The sequence below is a fragment of the Zootoca vivipara genome, chromosome 4, assembly GCF_965207765.1.
Source record: "Zootoca vivipara chromosome 4, rZooViv2.hap1.1, whole genome shotgun sequence".
NCBI lineage: Eukaryota > Metazoa > Chordata > Lepidosauria > Squamata > Lacertidae > Zootoca > Zootoca vivipara.
Genome location: NC_142587.1, coordinates 78,395,798 through 78,411,748, shown reverse-complemented (window position 1 = coordinate 78,411,748; position 15,951 = coordinate 78,395,798). Strand labels below are relative to the sequence as shown.

The window sequence follows — 15,951 nt, the reverse complement described above, 5'->3', positions numbered from 1 at the left end:
CAGTAAGTGACAATATCAGAACTGAACAGCTTGTCAATAGAAAGCATTGCCATGGCAGCATCACCCACACACTTATTCGCCTTCAGTCACTAATGTCAGTTGTTTAATTTTTTTAAAAAGTGGGTACATATTGAGCTCAGAGTACTGACTCTTGCGATACCTGTGCACCTACTAACGAAAAGGAAATGCAACTTACAGTTCGTCGCTTGCCTAATAGCTAATATTATTGAACAGGGGGAGGGAACTCTTCAATAACCAAGTGAGAAATACAGTGGTACCTCTGGTTAAGAACTTAATTCGTTCTGGAGGTCCGTTCTTAATCTGAAACTGTTCTTAACCTGAAGCACCACTTTAGCTAATGGGGCCTCCTGCTGCCACACAATTTCTGTTCTCATCCTGAAGCAAAGTTCTTAACCTGAGGTACTATTTCTGGGTTAGCGGAGTTTGTAACCTGAAGCATTTGTAACCTGAAGCGTTTGTAACCCGAGGTATCACTGTACTGCTTACAATCCAACTTTCATAATTTTCACAATAGTGAAAGCCCATTCACCATGCTGTTCTGCAAAGGATCACAACGGTCAGGACCTAACAGCAACATTCACAATAGATACATTAGGGTTGATGTGGCTATGAAGCTACTGGTGTTGCTAGACTACAAATCCCATCTTCCCTGACTATTGGTAATACTGGCTGGGGCTGATGGGTGTTGGGAGTCCCATAAGATCTGGCTGGCTACAAGTACCCCACACCTGATTTGTGGCTTTAATCTGCTGAAGATGCTCAAGATCCAAAAGGCCCTGCAGAAAGGAGATGATCATATGTAGTATACTCCTTAATTAAAATCACATTTCCAAATCCTATACAAAAAAGAACCGAAGCTTTAAAAATGCTGGACTCAGAAACAGGGTGGATTTGATTTAAATCAAACTGATTTAAATCACGATTTAAATCACGATTTAAATCACTAGTCAGTAAGGCTTGATTTAAATCATAGTTGATTTAAATCATAAAGACTAATTCTTGCTGGTATAACTTTATTATGCAAGTAGATGAAGATTTTTAGAATAACAACTTTTCATATTAGTTTTTTTATCCTCAGTTTAATAGGTTAATCATTCATATTTGGACAACTTTACTGTTGTACTTAGGAAGGAGAAAAATAATCATTACCTTAATAATAACAATTTAAATAGATTTATTCAACTGAAACAATAACATTTCAGCAAATGTTATTTGCTTAAACAAACATCCATGTTTGTTAACTAATTTGGCTAAACAAAAACAAAGTATATATATTTTAAGAAACTTAGACTGTCAGCCCAGCCTACACATGAAAAACTTAAATACTGTCCAAACAATCAGAAAAATATTGTTTCTATTCTATTCACTGAACTTCTTGAAACTTAGCACTGAAGGGGTTGCTTCTGTATTCATAGGTTTGTAGAACAATAGGATTAAGGTCTTTTTCTCAACTCTGTTCATGTTATAACATTTTTGCTGTGAAGAAGAGGCATGTGATTTCTGTTGAGTCAAATTCAGTTTTGAGAACTGCAAAAGTAAACCAAGCACCTGTGATAATATCTTTTAGGCAGAGAAACTGCCCAATAATCTTACAAAAACCTCTGGAAGAGGTGAATGGATTAATGGAATTTATTTACCCCCAAAATTAAACATATACAACCTTATACTACATAATTAAAAAAACTAATCTTTATTTCATGATGGAATAACCTTTGGATGGTAATATGCTTTCCTCAAAAAGCATTTTATTTAAAAAAATCCAATTTAAATAAAAAAATCGATTTAAATCAAAAAAATCCGATTTAAATCAAAAAAATCCGATTTTTTTGATTTTTTTAAAAAAATCATTGATTTTTATCCACCCTGCTCAGAAAGGAACATTATCATCTATTGAAAAAGTGACTCATAACTGCTGCCTCACTCATACATAATTGAATGTGCACTGGCAGCTAATTGTTCTAGCGGAAAATTAGGAATGTTTATTCACAGAACCAAAGAGTAGGAAGGGACCCTGAGGATCATGTAGTCCACCCCCCCTGCAATGCAGGAATATGCAGCTGGCCCACAGAGGGATTGAGCGTTATCAGCACCACACTCTAACCCAGTGTTTCTCAACCTTTTTTGGGCAAAGGCACACTTGTTTCATGAAAAAAATCACGAGGCACACCACCATTAGAAAATGTTAAAAAAATTAACTCTGTGCCTATATTGACTATATATAAAGTAATTCTCCCACGGCACACCAGGCAACATCTCGCAGCACACTAGTGTGCCGCGGAACAGTGGTTGAGAAACACTGCTCTAACCAACTTAACTATCATCTTTCAGATAGTTACCAATTATTCTGTATGAAGAAAAACAAGTTTGAGTTTAGCAGACTCAGCAGGGAGCTGCGGCCAATACCAGCTCTAAGATACATTCCCAGAGGACACACTTTTTTCAAACACCTGTTTGTCGCATTCACATTTCATGTGTAAAAATGCACTATATAAAGAGGCCCTCAGAAAAACAAGTACTGGGAATACCGATTCAGATCTCTGATATTCAGTGATTAGTGTCTTTAGGCTACACATTCTAAAATTATAGTGAAATCTGGGGGATCATTCTGGAGCAGATGGTTTCGAAATTTAATCTGAGCTCTTGATTTGTATCACTTCTGTGGGTTATAAAGAAAAGCTAAAAGGTGGAGACCCCAAGCAAGAGCACAGAGTTAAAACTGGCTGTAAAACTCCCAGGTTACCCTTTTATAGGAAATGGTCTTTCATCTACACCATCACAAGGTAGTGTACTTTCAATAAAATCCCTGCCACGTTTGATACATAGTGCACATCGTTCTTAGCTAAAATAAGCCGAAGATTGTGCATCTGAATAAGGCTGTTGTCTTTAATGCATAGGAGGTGGTTTCATTTTCCTTGTGGGCTGCAATTTTCTAAAAGAGAAAAGAAAGAAAAGGCAGGCACAATCTGTGGGGTTGATTCAGAAGGCTCGGTAAAAGTGGAAAGAATTCTCAGTCAAAACTGAATGTTCAGATCTTCTAGCAACAACAAAAACCCCATGCATCCTGCTTTCTAGATATAATGAGTGTATATATTTGTGAGTGTGCAAGGGAGGGACATAAAACACAAGTACCCCACACCCTGGCAATTTTCACTCTCCTTCTTAAAACCTTGGCAAATGCAAGATTTCACTCTCTCCGCTCTTCTTTAAATATTTCTAGAGCATGATCAATGTACATAGAGCTTGGCAGTTTCCTAACACTTCTTCTGGAAGGAGGAGGGAGGATTTACAGTTCGCAGTCTCCCAACCCAGCAGATTTGTCTCTGTACCCCCAAGCGCTTCAGATTTCCTCCCCGCTAGATAGGGGCACAGCTTACCTCCAGAGTTCCAGAGTTCCCAGGCCCTCTCTACTGTGCTACATAACTGTGGCAAAGATTCCTGCCACTGCCACCAGGTTAGGAGGAAAACTGGGGTTCATTATGCTCGCCACAAGAAAATGGCACACTTGCCATGGAAACTGCGGAACCTCGTCACTTAACAGATGGGAAGTTTAATGCAAACTTAGAAAAGGTGGCGCAACCAACATTTACTGTGGCAAAACCCCAAAGGTGCAGAGAATGAGGCCTACTTCCCACTGAGGTGTTAAACCTGGTCTGCATCACTTCAGACAGGCTGGTGGGGTCCAAACATTTGACGGTTCTCCCAGAATTGTTGGGTGGTTTTTTTTTATGGGCACACAGAAACGTAGCATGTCTAGAGAAATAGGGGAAAGGGGAAAGTATTGTGTAGGTTAGCATTCATTCATGAAGGCTCCTTGCCATTTGAAACGTTACTGCCCAGATGAAGGTTTACTACCTCAGAGAGAACTAGGCCCGAATTTTGGGGGGGGGGTTGGGGGGGGAGAGACACGGCAGCATAAAAGTATCAGCTCATGCTGTAATATCGCCATGGAAACCAAGAATGCAAGTCCCACAAGCATCTCTTGCAAACTGACTTAACCGGCAGGGCTCTCTACTGGACAATACAATTATAAAGAATGTGCTGCACTTAATAGACTAGGGGTTTTATTGGAAGAACTTAGGTTGCCTAATCATCATCTGGAAAAGAGGCTGAATTCCACAGGGATGTTTTTAAAGGAACTTGCAAGAACTCTTTAAAAGGTATTGGAATGGATAGGCCACACAACCAACACTACCAAGCCAACAGGATGCATTTATACTCAGACCAGCAGCACCCCCCTCTTAGCTAATTTTTGTAATGTTTCCTAGTAATGAGGAGATGTTCCTAATTTTTGCACAGATGGGCATCCATTGGGCTATCATCATATCCAGGGGATCACATACCTTATATACAATATTTTTAAAAATCCACATTAATCAGCTCAGTGAGGAGAAGGTTCTACAGCCGTGGTGCCGCCACTGAAAAGCCTCTTCCACAGGATCTCACACTGGACATCTTATTCAGGACAGGGACTATAAAGAAAGCCTCACTGACTGGTTGTAATGTAGAGGCAGGTTGATACAAGAAAAGGTGCTCTCTCATTTGGGCCCCGGGTTCTTCAGGGCTTTAGATGCCAACCTAGAACTGGACTCAGACGTCGGGTTCCGGTTTCCGCCTGCAGGAATGGCGGACCTGTTTTCCATCTCTCTGACCTTCGTAAGGAATTTGGCGGTTGCTAGGGGAGTAAATGGCAACCCCCTACCCTCTCCGGGGGTTACGGAGAGGGGCCGCTGGCCCGCGATGCCCCCAGACCCACTCCGACTGTTTTTGGAGTGGGGGGAGCTTGGGCTGAGCACTTACGAGGGCCAGGACTCCCGGACGCTAATCTGCATGGCGGGGATTTCCATGGTTAAAGAAGATAATTAGGCTTAAATCTATGGACATACTTCAGAAGGAGGGGAAGAAGCGCTGTTTACTGCTGAGAAATTTATGCTGCTGAGGGAGAGGAGTCAAAGACTGTACTGCATCTGGAAGAAGGATTGATGGGGACGGAGCGATAAGGGAAGTGAGTTTTTATTTTTTTTCCTCATATTGTTGCCTCGTACCTTCCCGGACGCGATGTCCTGGCTTGTTTGGAGTGAAAGAGAAGCAAAAGACTGTGTGAGTTGAACTTTATAATTGTTGTTACTGAGCATATTTTTTAAAGATGTGGAGTTGCCGATGAGAAAAGCCCCCCCTAGTCGGACGGAAGGAGTTCTGGACGCGTTCGGAGGATTTATGAGCTGTGACGCACTTTAAATTGGAGCAGCGACCTGAAGCTAAGTTCAGCTATAGGGCAAGGAGATCCATTAATTTACCAAGAGTCTATGGTTTGATGTTTGGGTCTCCTGCCTGGAAAAGCTGTAAATTCTATAATGATCGTAAATCTTCATGGCTATGAGAGAAAACGAAAGTGATTTGAGCTTTTTAAGATGGCGCTGCTTCGAGCTGCTTCGACGCAACAGGGAGCTCCATTAAGAAGATTTATGGGGAGGCTGGACTGATTAACTCACACAGGAGAAAGAACATCTGTGAAACTTTGTTTGATATTTATCTCAGCAGCTGGGAAACAATCGGATGAAAGTGGAAAACATCTAGGTGACTGTAAGGGGAAGATCTGGATTATTATGAACTTGGAGGACGATTTGAACTTTAGAAAAAAGACGGCAGTGGACAGTTGCGAGGAATTCCCAATTTCTTGAAGCATGGGAACCCAAATAAAAAATTCTTTAGATGATTTGGCATAACATTCGGTTTGATTGATATATATATGTGTATAATTTGAAATATTGAATGTGATATAATTGGTTTTAATTGGAAAATTAATAAAAATATTTTATAAAAAAAAAAAAGAACTGGACTCAGACGTCAACAGGCAAACAGCTAAGCTGTTTAAGAGTTAGTGCCACAGGGTAGTTCCACAGCGATCAACTTAACCTTTGGAAGGTTCTTTGCATATCATTTTGTTTTTAGTTAATATTATTTGTACACCAATTACAATAAACTGACTGACAGGTAAGGCAGCTCAAAGTGATCTGTGGGGATGGGGCAGTTTTGGATCTAACCTGCTGACCATATCCACTTCTTTTCCCTGGTTTAAAATCAAGATGGGTGGGGCAGTCACACACAAATTATGCACAAAAGTAGAAAAAGAAGGTTTCTCTCTCTGTCTCATGCAATAAAGCTGAATGTCAGAAGATTCAGAACATGTAAAATAGTACTGCAATAGTAATGGCATAGTGAAACAGTGGGATTTGCTACCACAAGATGTAGTGACAGCACCAACTTATGGCAGTTTTAGTTTAAGGAGGGGTAGACACATTCATGGAGCACAGGATGAACACCAGATGCTGGGAAAGATGAGAATGTTACTGTGTTCATGTCCTGCATACGGACTTCCCACAGGTCAGCCACTTAAGATGCTCAATTAGATGCATTTGCTCTGGTCCAGGAGGCCTCTTTTTACATTCTTAGGGCTGCGGCCTTAAATTAGTTCTACTAAATGTCCTACTTCCCGTTTTAACATCTTCAAATTCAAAACAATAAACTCCAGTGTTATTCTGTCCTGGAAGCTTATAAATTGGCCTGTTCTTGCTATGATTTTAAGTCTTTTAGCCCTACAACCACATGCGTTCACGCCTGCCTGCGTTACAAGTCACTTGCATGAACTAACTTGCATGAATAAACCGTCTATCATCAAAGACGGTTTATTAAGTCATGCACCGGATTGTTTCGTGTTTGCTTTGAAACATCGAATTCCTTGGACCTCGTGCATTATCCAAATGAAATTACTTTACCCAGGATACCGTGTTTGTTTGACCGTACTACCTAAGGAACAACCAGTTTTTGTTAAAGCTCCTCCTGCAATGGAGACAATAGCATTATTTTCATGTGTATCAATAACTTTTGATAACGAAACAATAGGAGTAGTACTAAGAACCAGGTGGTGACACATGGCAGGCTGAAATCGTCTATGAAGTCATCCAAGCATAGGAGGCTTATACAGTCAGAGCACTAGCTTAATATTGCCTGCACTAACAGACAGCAGCTCTTCAGGGTTTTCAGATGTCCAGGATTAAGCCTAGGGGATTTTGCATGCAGTGCAGATGTTCAGTAACTGAGCTACAACCCTTCCACATATGTAAAAGCTGCACTACCGCTTAAAGTGATGCATTTCTCTCTGAGAAATCTTCCGGTCCATTATTTCCTTTATTGTGTTTTTGCCGATATAGGAAAACCAGGTTGAGCAAGCTTACTCTCTACTGAAAATCAACCAAGTGTGGCTTCAATGCTGGACGTTGGCAGCAGCAGCAGCAGCTAGCCAAGCATCTGTTCTGAAAGACTTTGAAAGCCACTGGAAGAAATTCGGAGAGCCACAGGCCCTTTGAAACAAGTTTAGAAATCTAGAAATGTAACTTTTGTACTGATCCGGAGAGAAAACACCCTTCCTGCCAAGATGCGGGACATGTGCACAATCTGTAACTCATAGCTGTGTTTTGCTCAGAGACATACGTCGTATATAGGCTACAACTGCTTGTCTCCCTTTCACTTCCAATGCTTAAAAAGTGCCACTCCTTTAACTGCAGAAGATAGTGCTACATGCAGAGTCACTTTGGCAGTGCTAGGAAAGCACTCTCCATCTGCTAGCATTAGAAAGGCTACTGCCGCCCTGCTATTATCTGGAGCAACCAGCAAAATGCTGCACTGCCACCCTCCCAACTGCAGTATCACTATTGCTTAAAAGGACCAGGCAGTGAGGAGGTTGGGGTAGTACAGCTGAATGGGTGGAGTGTGGCGAGTTCAGAGTTCTGCAAGTGCACCAGTGGAGCCAACTGGGCACTCTCACACAGCCCCAACCTCCCCAACACTATGTCCTGGTAAGCAAGAGCAAGACTACAGAAGCTGCAAAAATCCTTCTCTAAACAAAATGATAAATGTGTTTTACCTGGGCTGTTGAATTGTTTTAACGAATTAGCTTTGGATACAGTATTATCTTATTATTACTCCAATATGGAATTAATATTATTTATGTTGTATTGATTTCACTGGTCGCTGCTATTACAAATAATGCAATTAGTACATTTTGCCAAAAAAAAAAAGAGTCAGGTTATTGACTGTTTGTCTACAGATAATCTCCAGCTCCCCAAAGAACAAAGAAAAAGACTGGGAGTGATATTGGGATGGAAAGCAGGGCATTCCCTGCAGATCTCAAGGTGCAAGGCTAGGCTCAAAATAGGAGTGTGGAGACTGTCCACAATCAGGACTTCAAAGCGTGATGTCAGTTGATTGACAGGTGGGTGGCTCCACCAAGGGGTGGAGAAAAGTATCTGGGCCCACCAGCCAGAAAATGTTCTCCACCCCTTCCCTAGATCCATGGTAAAAATTATGTGAGATCTGCCTTTTCCGTATTCTTAAAGCAAGTTTTACAGCACTTTCTCAAGGTGTAGGGAGCACGTATTGCCCAAGCAAGGACTTTCACAACTTCTGAGGATTCTCAAGAATGCTGCTCTTCTCCCAGCAGAAAATGAGAGGATCTTTACCTAAAAGGTCACCAGTTGCAAGTTCAACTGTTTGAGGAAGGAGAAGACTGTTTTTATCACAAATGCAGTGATCCCACCAAACAAACTTTGGCTTGCGGCAAAATGCTTCCCGGTGAAGACAAGTGCCCAGACTGAAGCAAACTCCCTGCATAAAATACAAACTCTTATCTATGCATCGCAGCGCCGTATGGAACCCTCCTTAAGTCATTCCAAATGTGGCTGTTTTCCTGCAAGAATCCCCCAGCCCCACTAGCTTTAGCTTCCCACTAATGAGGTTCCCTGTTTACTGGTTACAGAGAAAACAAGGTTCTACAGAAAAATGTATTTGCATCTGTTGAGGCTGGTGTGTTTTCTAACACACCAAAGGTCTCTAGTTTAAAACCAGGTATTAACACAGGACCACGAAGCAAGGCAAGGTGGTCGACTCTGGCAGCAGATCTGGACCCAAGAAACGCACCACTCAACTTTGCCACCGCCCCCTCACACGTCATGGTATGAGGGGGGGGTGCACCCATGGAGAAGGAGGGGGTAACGGGAGCGGCAGGCCATGCCCACAGCAGCAGTGTTCAAAATTCATCAATCAGGTGCGTTTTGCACCTGGCGGTTGGCCACTTGTGACCAAGTGAAAATGCCCGGCCGTCAAGATGGTGCCTGACATCTCCTCCATCTGGAGGAGCATGCCTAGCGATCCTTGGATCTTGACTGTTTTCACACACTAACAACACATCCTTTATCTGAAGAAGTGTGCATGCACACGAAAGCTCATACCAAAATAAAAACTTAGTTGGTCTTTAAGGTGCTACTGAAGGAATTTTTTTATTTTGCTTCGACTCAGACCAACACGGCTACCTACCTGTAACTAACACATCCTTTAGAATGCTATCCATTATATTTTATCGGCACAATCAGAATGAATTTCAAGAACCCAAAAGTCGTATTAAAAAAATATGGCTTTCGAGCCCTCTGGCATTCCATTCTGGCAACTGTAACCCTGGTTTAAGGAGCCAATTGGCACCTAGCTCATATATCTGAGTTTCTAACACTGCACAAGAGCAGTGGGGCACATCCGTGGAGGAGGCACCAGGCACCAGCAGCAGGGGGTTGCCTCAAGCGGCAAAGCATCCCGGGCTGGCCCTGCATCAACACGTAGATATTTATAGGGAGGCCCATAGTTCAACTCTAGAGCACATGAGTTGCATGCAGAATGCCCTAGGTTCATCTACATAGGGTTAGGAAGGACACCTGCCTGGAATTCAGCTGCCCGTCAGTATAGAATAGCCTGCTGGGAGTTGTAGTCCGAAACATCTGGAGGGCACCAGTTTGGGGAAGGCTAGTGTAGACATTCCCAGGCTAGCTAGACCCACAATCTGCCTCAGTGTGCATCAGCTTCCTACGTCCTTATGCATGCTGGCATTAAACAGTAAGGGGCAGCGAGATGCAGATTCTGTTTTAATCCTTTACCTATCACCAAGTTGTCAAAAGATTTGTTTCCAATAGCTGAAACGCTATAATGGGAAGGAAAACAAACCAAAACAAAAGCATGAAAGAAAAGAAAATTAAAGGCTGAATTGGGAGGTCACTGTAAAGGCAGGACAGGACCCCGAGTTCCAACAGGCTGCACTGACGCAGGAAGAGTTAATGAGACGAGTAAGCAGAGTAGGGAAAGAGTCACTTTCATAGAAGGCTAATCAGCTCATTAGGAAGAGAGCCAAAACTACATTCTGAGTATACCTGGTCACTGTTAATTCTCAGGAAACAAAGGCATGGCTAAACTGAAAGGGTTATTGAATGTCCCAACACTGTACAGGTTGATGTGCATTTCCTCCCAGAATGCCTCATCAAGATTTCCTATTTTATCATATCTTCTTGTTTTAGTTCCCCCCCACCTTCTTCCTTGGAGCAGTTTTAGAAGACCCATGCCAACATCAAAGAAATGAAACACCCCTGCGGCCAGTTGCTCCTCATGCAAACGCACAGCTGACAGTATGGTGAACAGCCCCATTTGTGTGTGACCATCGTAATGCATGAATCACCTTACATTCTGAAATGAATACTGGAGATTTCAGATACTCCTGTGAGCCCCACAACCTAGTAGCTCATGTGCTATGTTGTTCATCTGAACAGATTATTCTAATGAGTGAGAAAACATTGTATGAAATGGTTCCTAAGAAAGCATCTGCGGGCAAAATGTCTCAGAAGGCAAGTGGAAACAAAGCTGTTCTCATATAATTACACCATAATTATTTTATAATCATTATAAAAAGAATCATAATTGCAGAAGAAATAAAATGGAGGGAAGCTTTCATTAATTTGAAGCAGTTCACACACTTAACACTGCTTTTATTTATTATCTCAGCATCAGGTGAGGTCATTCCACGAGTTGCAAAATTTTGGTACCAGTTAATATTGTGGGCATTGTTCAGATTTAACAAACTATGGTTTGTTGTTACATGCCTTGGGCTTGTATGAACCCCCCTCCTTCCCATCACACACAGATGAAGAAAGGAGATTTAAGATTTCTGTTCCTGATTAACTAGAAATTGTAATCTGTAATTGTGTCCAATCATTGTGAAGTTTGTCAGGTTCAGACACAATGCTAAATTGCATCTAAACAAAATCAAAAGCTTCGGATCTCTTCCTCGTGACCACACTGGAGGAAGGAGGAGGAACATAAACATAAGGCTCGTTGTCACAAAACAAGGCTATGGCAATGTTACAACCCAACCAGTTCACTGTGGCTAAAGGAGAAGGAATGTTGACCAGGCCAAGCATGTATGTGAAACTTTGGATACCTGTTACTAAAACATTCCAAACGCTAGCACTGCTTTGTTATTTGTATCCAGTGACTCTGGCTTTAACGAAGCATGCAAAGTTTAGCAGCAAACCAAGAAGAGGAACAACTTTAGACATTGCTTCAGAGAGCTTTTATTGCAAAGCAAACTCAACGCAAGTTAATGTTGTGTCAATAATTTTTTTTTAAAAAAAAAACCCTATAACAAAACCACTGAGCCTAGGGCTTGCTGATCAGAAGGTCGGCGGTTCGAATCCCTGTGACGGGGTGAGCTCCCGTTGCTTTGTCCCAGCTCCTGCCAACCTAGCAGTTCGAAAGCACGTCAAAATACAAGTAGATAAATAGGAACCGCTACAGCGGGAAGGTAAACGGCGTTTCCATGTGCTGCTCTGGTTTGCCAGAAGCGGCTTTGTCATGGTGGCCACATGACCTGGAAGCTATACGCCGGCTCCCTTGGCCAATAATGCGAGATGAGCGCGCAACCCCAGAGTCGGTCACGACTGGACCTAATGGTCAGGGGTCCCTTTACCTTTACCTGTTTTTACAACTGGACAACTTAAAAGATACACAATGATATCAAGATACAAACAGAAAAGGAGCATGCACTTTTCATAGTGGACACAGTACCGTCATTCCCCAGAATTTTCAGTTTAAAGGAAATTGCATGATATAACATACCCTTGCTGAAGACCTGAAGAGTCACGCTGGGTTTCTGATATGCAATCCTGACCTACAAAGGGCAATATTCTGATGATGTGGCTGCTTATACCCTTATGACCCAATTCCCAGAAGCCAAGAGTGTCATCCAGTCGCTTAGAAGTATCTGTGAGGCTTCCACTTGTTTAGCGGTGTTGCAGCTTGGGTATCAGATTATCTAGGTAGCTTTTGGTCTGGCAGTAAGAGCGCTATGGGTTACTTGCAAGACTTCAGAATTTGAATCCAAGCACCGTAAGAAACTTTGCAAAAATGAAAGTTGCGTAAGTATTGGCTTGCAAACGACACCCTGTTGCAAATGACACCCTGCCAAAGAGTTTAAAGGGGGTTTGATGAGGGCTTGCTCCTTTTATGTTGGAGCAAATGTGATTCTTGAAAGTACAGTACAGCCACTCTTAAAAATAAATAATGCGGCATATTTCCACTATAGTAACTGGTAACAACAGCTAGCTTAAAAAGCCATCAGACATCAAGGGTGATTAACAATCCCTTGATACTATCCTAATGTGATTTCCTGCCCCTAACAGCAGCAATTTCCCTTAGAAAGTTAAGCAAACAAACTAGATTTGTGCTTTCCAAATCACATTCAAAATTTCCACTGCAGTTTAGAGAAAAGAGAAAGTCATTGAAACCAACTTTATGGCTTTAAATGCTGGGCAAACACAAGCACTCTGCCTTGCGTTATCTGGGCTCCATTACAACTGCTTGTGTTCTAGTTTTCATGTTTATTTAAAAGCGGCAAAGAATTGTAGCACCTAGGAGGAATATATGATTACACACCCCGGAAAAGGGAAGAACAGATACCTAAAAGCAGAGAATTCAGCACATGAGTCTGAGCAGCTACCATAGTTCCTACACCTCTTATGCCTTGGATTTATTTAGCCCTGCCTCTCTGCTCCGTTGCTATTATTGGCAAGGAAGGCCAAGAAGGTTCTTTACCGTAAATAACTGGCTCACTACTTCTAATGTAATCCGTAGGTGAATTGCATCAGAAGGATATCTCGAGCCGAAGTATGAGGGATGCTAATACTGTAGTCCTGGGGCAGTCCCCTCCATAAACACTTAAGACCAATGACGGGAATGCACTGTAGTAATGACTCGCCCCTCCCGCAACAACAACACACACACACACGTGAACCAAAAAAAGCGCCATTTAAGGCAGCACGCCTTTCATTCCCAAAGCCAAATTAGATCAGCCCATCATACGCCTGCGGTGGGCAGCTGGGGAAGAGGAGAGTTTGCCCACCCTCTGGAAATCGCAATGTGGAAAGGGGATGGTGGGATTTGGGGGGGGGGAGAGAGAGAGAAAAAAACGAAAAGGCGATCTGAACACCCCCAGCCCAGCCGCATGATCCCCGATTCGAACTACCTAAGCAGGGCGTCCCTTCCGACTTCCTCTACATAGACTATAAATATTGCATCATGCACCACGCTGCTCGCAAAATGGATTCCTCGCGTAGCATGTGGCTGAGGTCCGGAGCACATGTTCGCCCAGTGAGAAGGCGGCCGGGCCGGGCGGAAAAGCCAGCCAGCCAGCCAGCGCGATCTCGCTCAGAGAAAGAGATGTGGGCGAACCGGACCCGCGTGTTCCCGGGGCTCCCCCGCCCCCGATTCCCCACCTCACGCTCTCCGGATGAGCCTTCCAACTCTCCCGCTCAAGGGAGCATCCTAGCAAAGCGATCTACCCAACTCTGTATGCATAGAAGCTGGAGGAGAAAGAAAGGGCAGAGGGGCTGGGGGAGAAACCGCTGCCTGGGGGTCACCCCGGTTACTCACCCCGCCTGTGCCCGGTCAAGTTCCTAATGAAACGGTGACAGCAGCAGCAGCAGATGGTGGAAAAGGGACAGCGAAGGAAGGGAAAGGAGCGCGCGGCGGTGGCGGCCAAGGAATGGGGAGTGAACCCGAGTTGCGCCCTTGCCGGCTGCTGTGATCTCAGGAGCTGGCCGAAAAGGTGCTACCGGTGGCGGCGGCTGGAACTGGCAGGGCTGGCTGCATAGCAAGGCGGTCTCGTTTCTACGCGTCGAGGGGGCTCCTCCTCCTCAGTAGTGAATGGAGGCAGCCGCAGGGGACGAGGGCGGGGAATAAGGCGTGGAGGGGAGGGACTCCGAGCGGCTCACAGGCACAGCCGGCGTCGCTTTCCCCCTTTCTCCACCCTCTCCGGCGGCTTTATTATAGCGAGGGAGGGAGGACGCTGCCGAGCGGGAAGCGGGCGCGCCGCTGCCGTCTGAAGAGAAGGGCATTGGGGGGGGGGGACGACGACGACAGGAGCGTCCGCGGGCTGAGGAGGTCAAGCCAGGCGCAGTAGCGCAAGGCTGCCGCCGCCGCCTCTACCCGTTCCAGTGTTGGCACGTTTGGAAGGCGCCCGGAGCGCCGCTAGAGGCGTCCAAGGAGGCTGAGCGCGCGCGCGCCTCTCCCGCTCCACACTCAACATCCCCGCCCAAAGGGTGTGTTCCGAGGGCAGGGCTGTGAAGCGCGCCAGCTGTATCTCGGCTTCCTTCCTCTTGGTCTTGCTGTATCCTCCACTCCCCCGCCACACGCACGCAGCTTACCTTTCCTCCCACGCCCCGGGCTCGGAGGAGGAGGAGGCAAGTTCAAAGCGTCACCGCGTGTGTGTCATCTCCCGCGTCACTGGAAAGGCTCTGAGAGATAAGGGGAGAGAGGGGGGGGCAGCTGTAGAGAAAGAGCGCGAGAGGGCGGTGGGAGAGAGAGGATGGGACGATCCTGGTAACGGACCCCGGCCCAAGCCGCCTCTGCTTTGCGCTCGTCAAGGCAGGAGGGAGCAATGGGCAATGGCATGGCACACTAGGCTTGCTTATTTGGGGTGTTCAGCCTGGACGGGTCTGTGCCGTCTAATGCAGTTTTTGTTTGCTTTGTGAATAGCCGCTGCTAACAATGTGATTTTTGGTATTTCGTTTTCTTCTTGCTCGTTTACAATTCTTGGCCCAACCGCAACCACATAGATATATCAAAACAGACAAACACGTGCACTTATATGTACGCACCAGCAGCTTATCTCAGGATAACACTTCATGCATCTGATGAAGCGATCTACAGTCTCATACTCTCCAACGTTCCTTCGATGAAAATAGGGACGTCCTAAAAAAGCGGGACATTCTGATCTGGGATCAAATCAGAAACAGGGGCAGCTTTTGTAAATCCAGGACTGTCCCTGGAGAAATAGGGACACTTGAAGAGTCTGCAGTCTAAGGACCATCTCTCCCCATATGAGCCAACCTGGACCCTTTTCTGCAGTGACTCCTCGCTTATGGGATGCTCTCCCCAAGGAGGCTCACTAGCCACTAGGCAAAAACCTTCCTCTTCTCCCAGGCCTTTGGCTAATTAAATAACATATGGCCTTTTAAAATGTAGAGGAGGAGCATTGTTTATGTTTGTTATTACGGTATATATTGTTGTGTTTTTCTATAGTAAATCACCCAGTGATCCTCTGATGGAGGGTGGCATAGACATTTAATAAATTATTTTTATTATTCGAAATCAAAAATTGACAGGTGAAGCCACCTAACAATTCAAATGTACCAACACTGAGGGTCTAATTAAAATATGTAGCTTGTCACTAAAATTGGTCTCTACCAGAATTATCCATGTCTATTCATAAGTAAGTCCTGTTGAATTCAATGGGGCTTACTCCTAGGTAGTTAGGGGCCTGGGACCTAAGGGACCTAAGTCATGAGTCATTGTGGTTTTTGTTGTGCCATGGGTTTTTTAATTGTAGTAATTGAGTGACAACATCTTCATGATAACAGCTCTTTATTTAAGGCAACAAGACAAGACTGATTCTGAGGACAGGGACGCTACATTTATAGGGACAGGGGACTAGCTAGAAAGGGATACATTTTGGAGGGAACAATATCACAGTGCTGCCTTTTGGAGGAAACCAATAAGACAGAG

General features: G+C 44.3%; 1 protein-coding gene across 2 annotated transcripts in view; it reads right to left on the bottom strand.

Annotated features, from left to right (window-relative positions):
- Positions 1-14,389, bottom strand: part of SLC7A1 (solute carrier family 7 member 1) — a 41,256-nt gene extending 26,867 nt beyond the window's left edge. The window contains exon 1 of one of the 2 annotated variants that reach the window (XM_035114950.3): positions 13,819-14,389. The gene's annotated coding sequence lies outside the window, so the exon portion shown is untranslated. Of the gene's footprint in view, positions 1-12,006; positions 12,118-13,818 lie in introns of those variants that run through there. The other variant, XM_088668247.1, reaches the window with a different exon arrangement.
- Between the last annotated feature and the right edge of the window lie 1,562 nt (positions 14,390-15,951).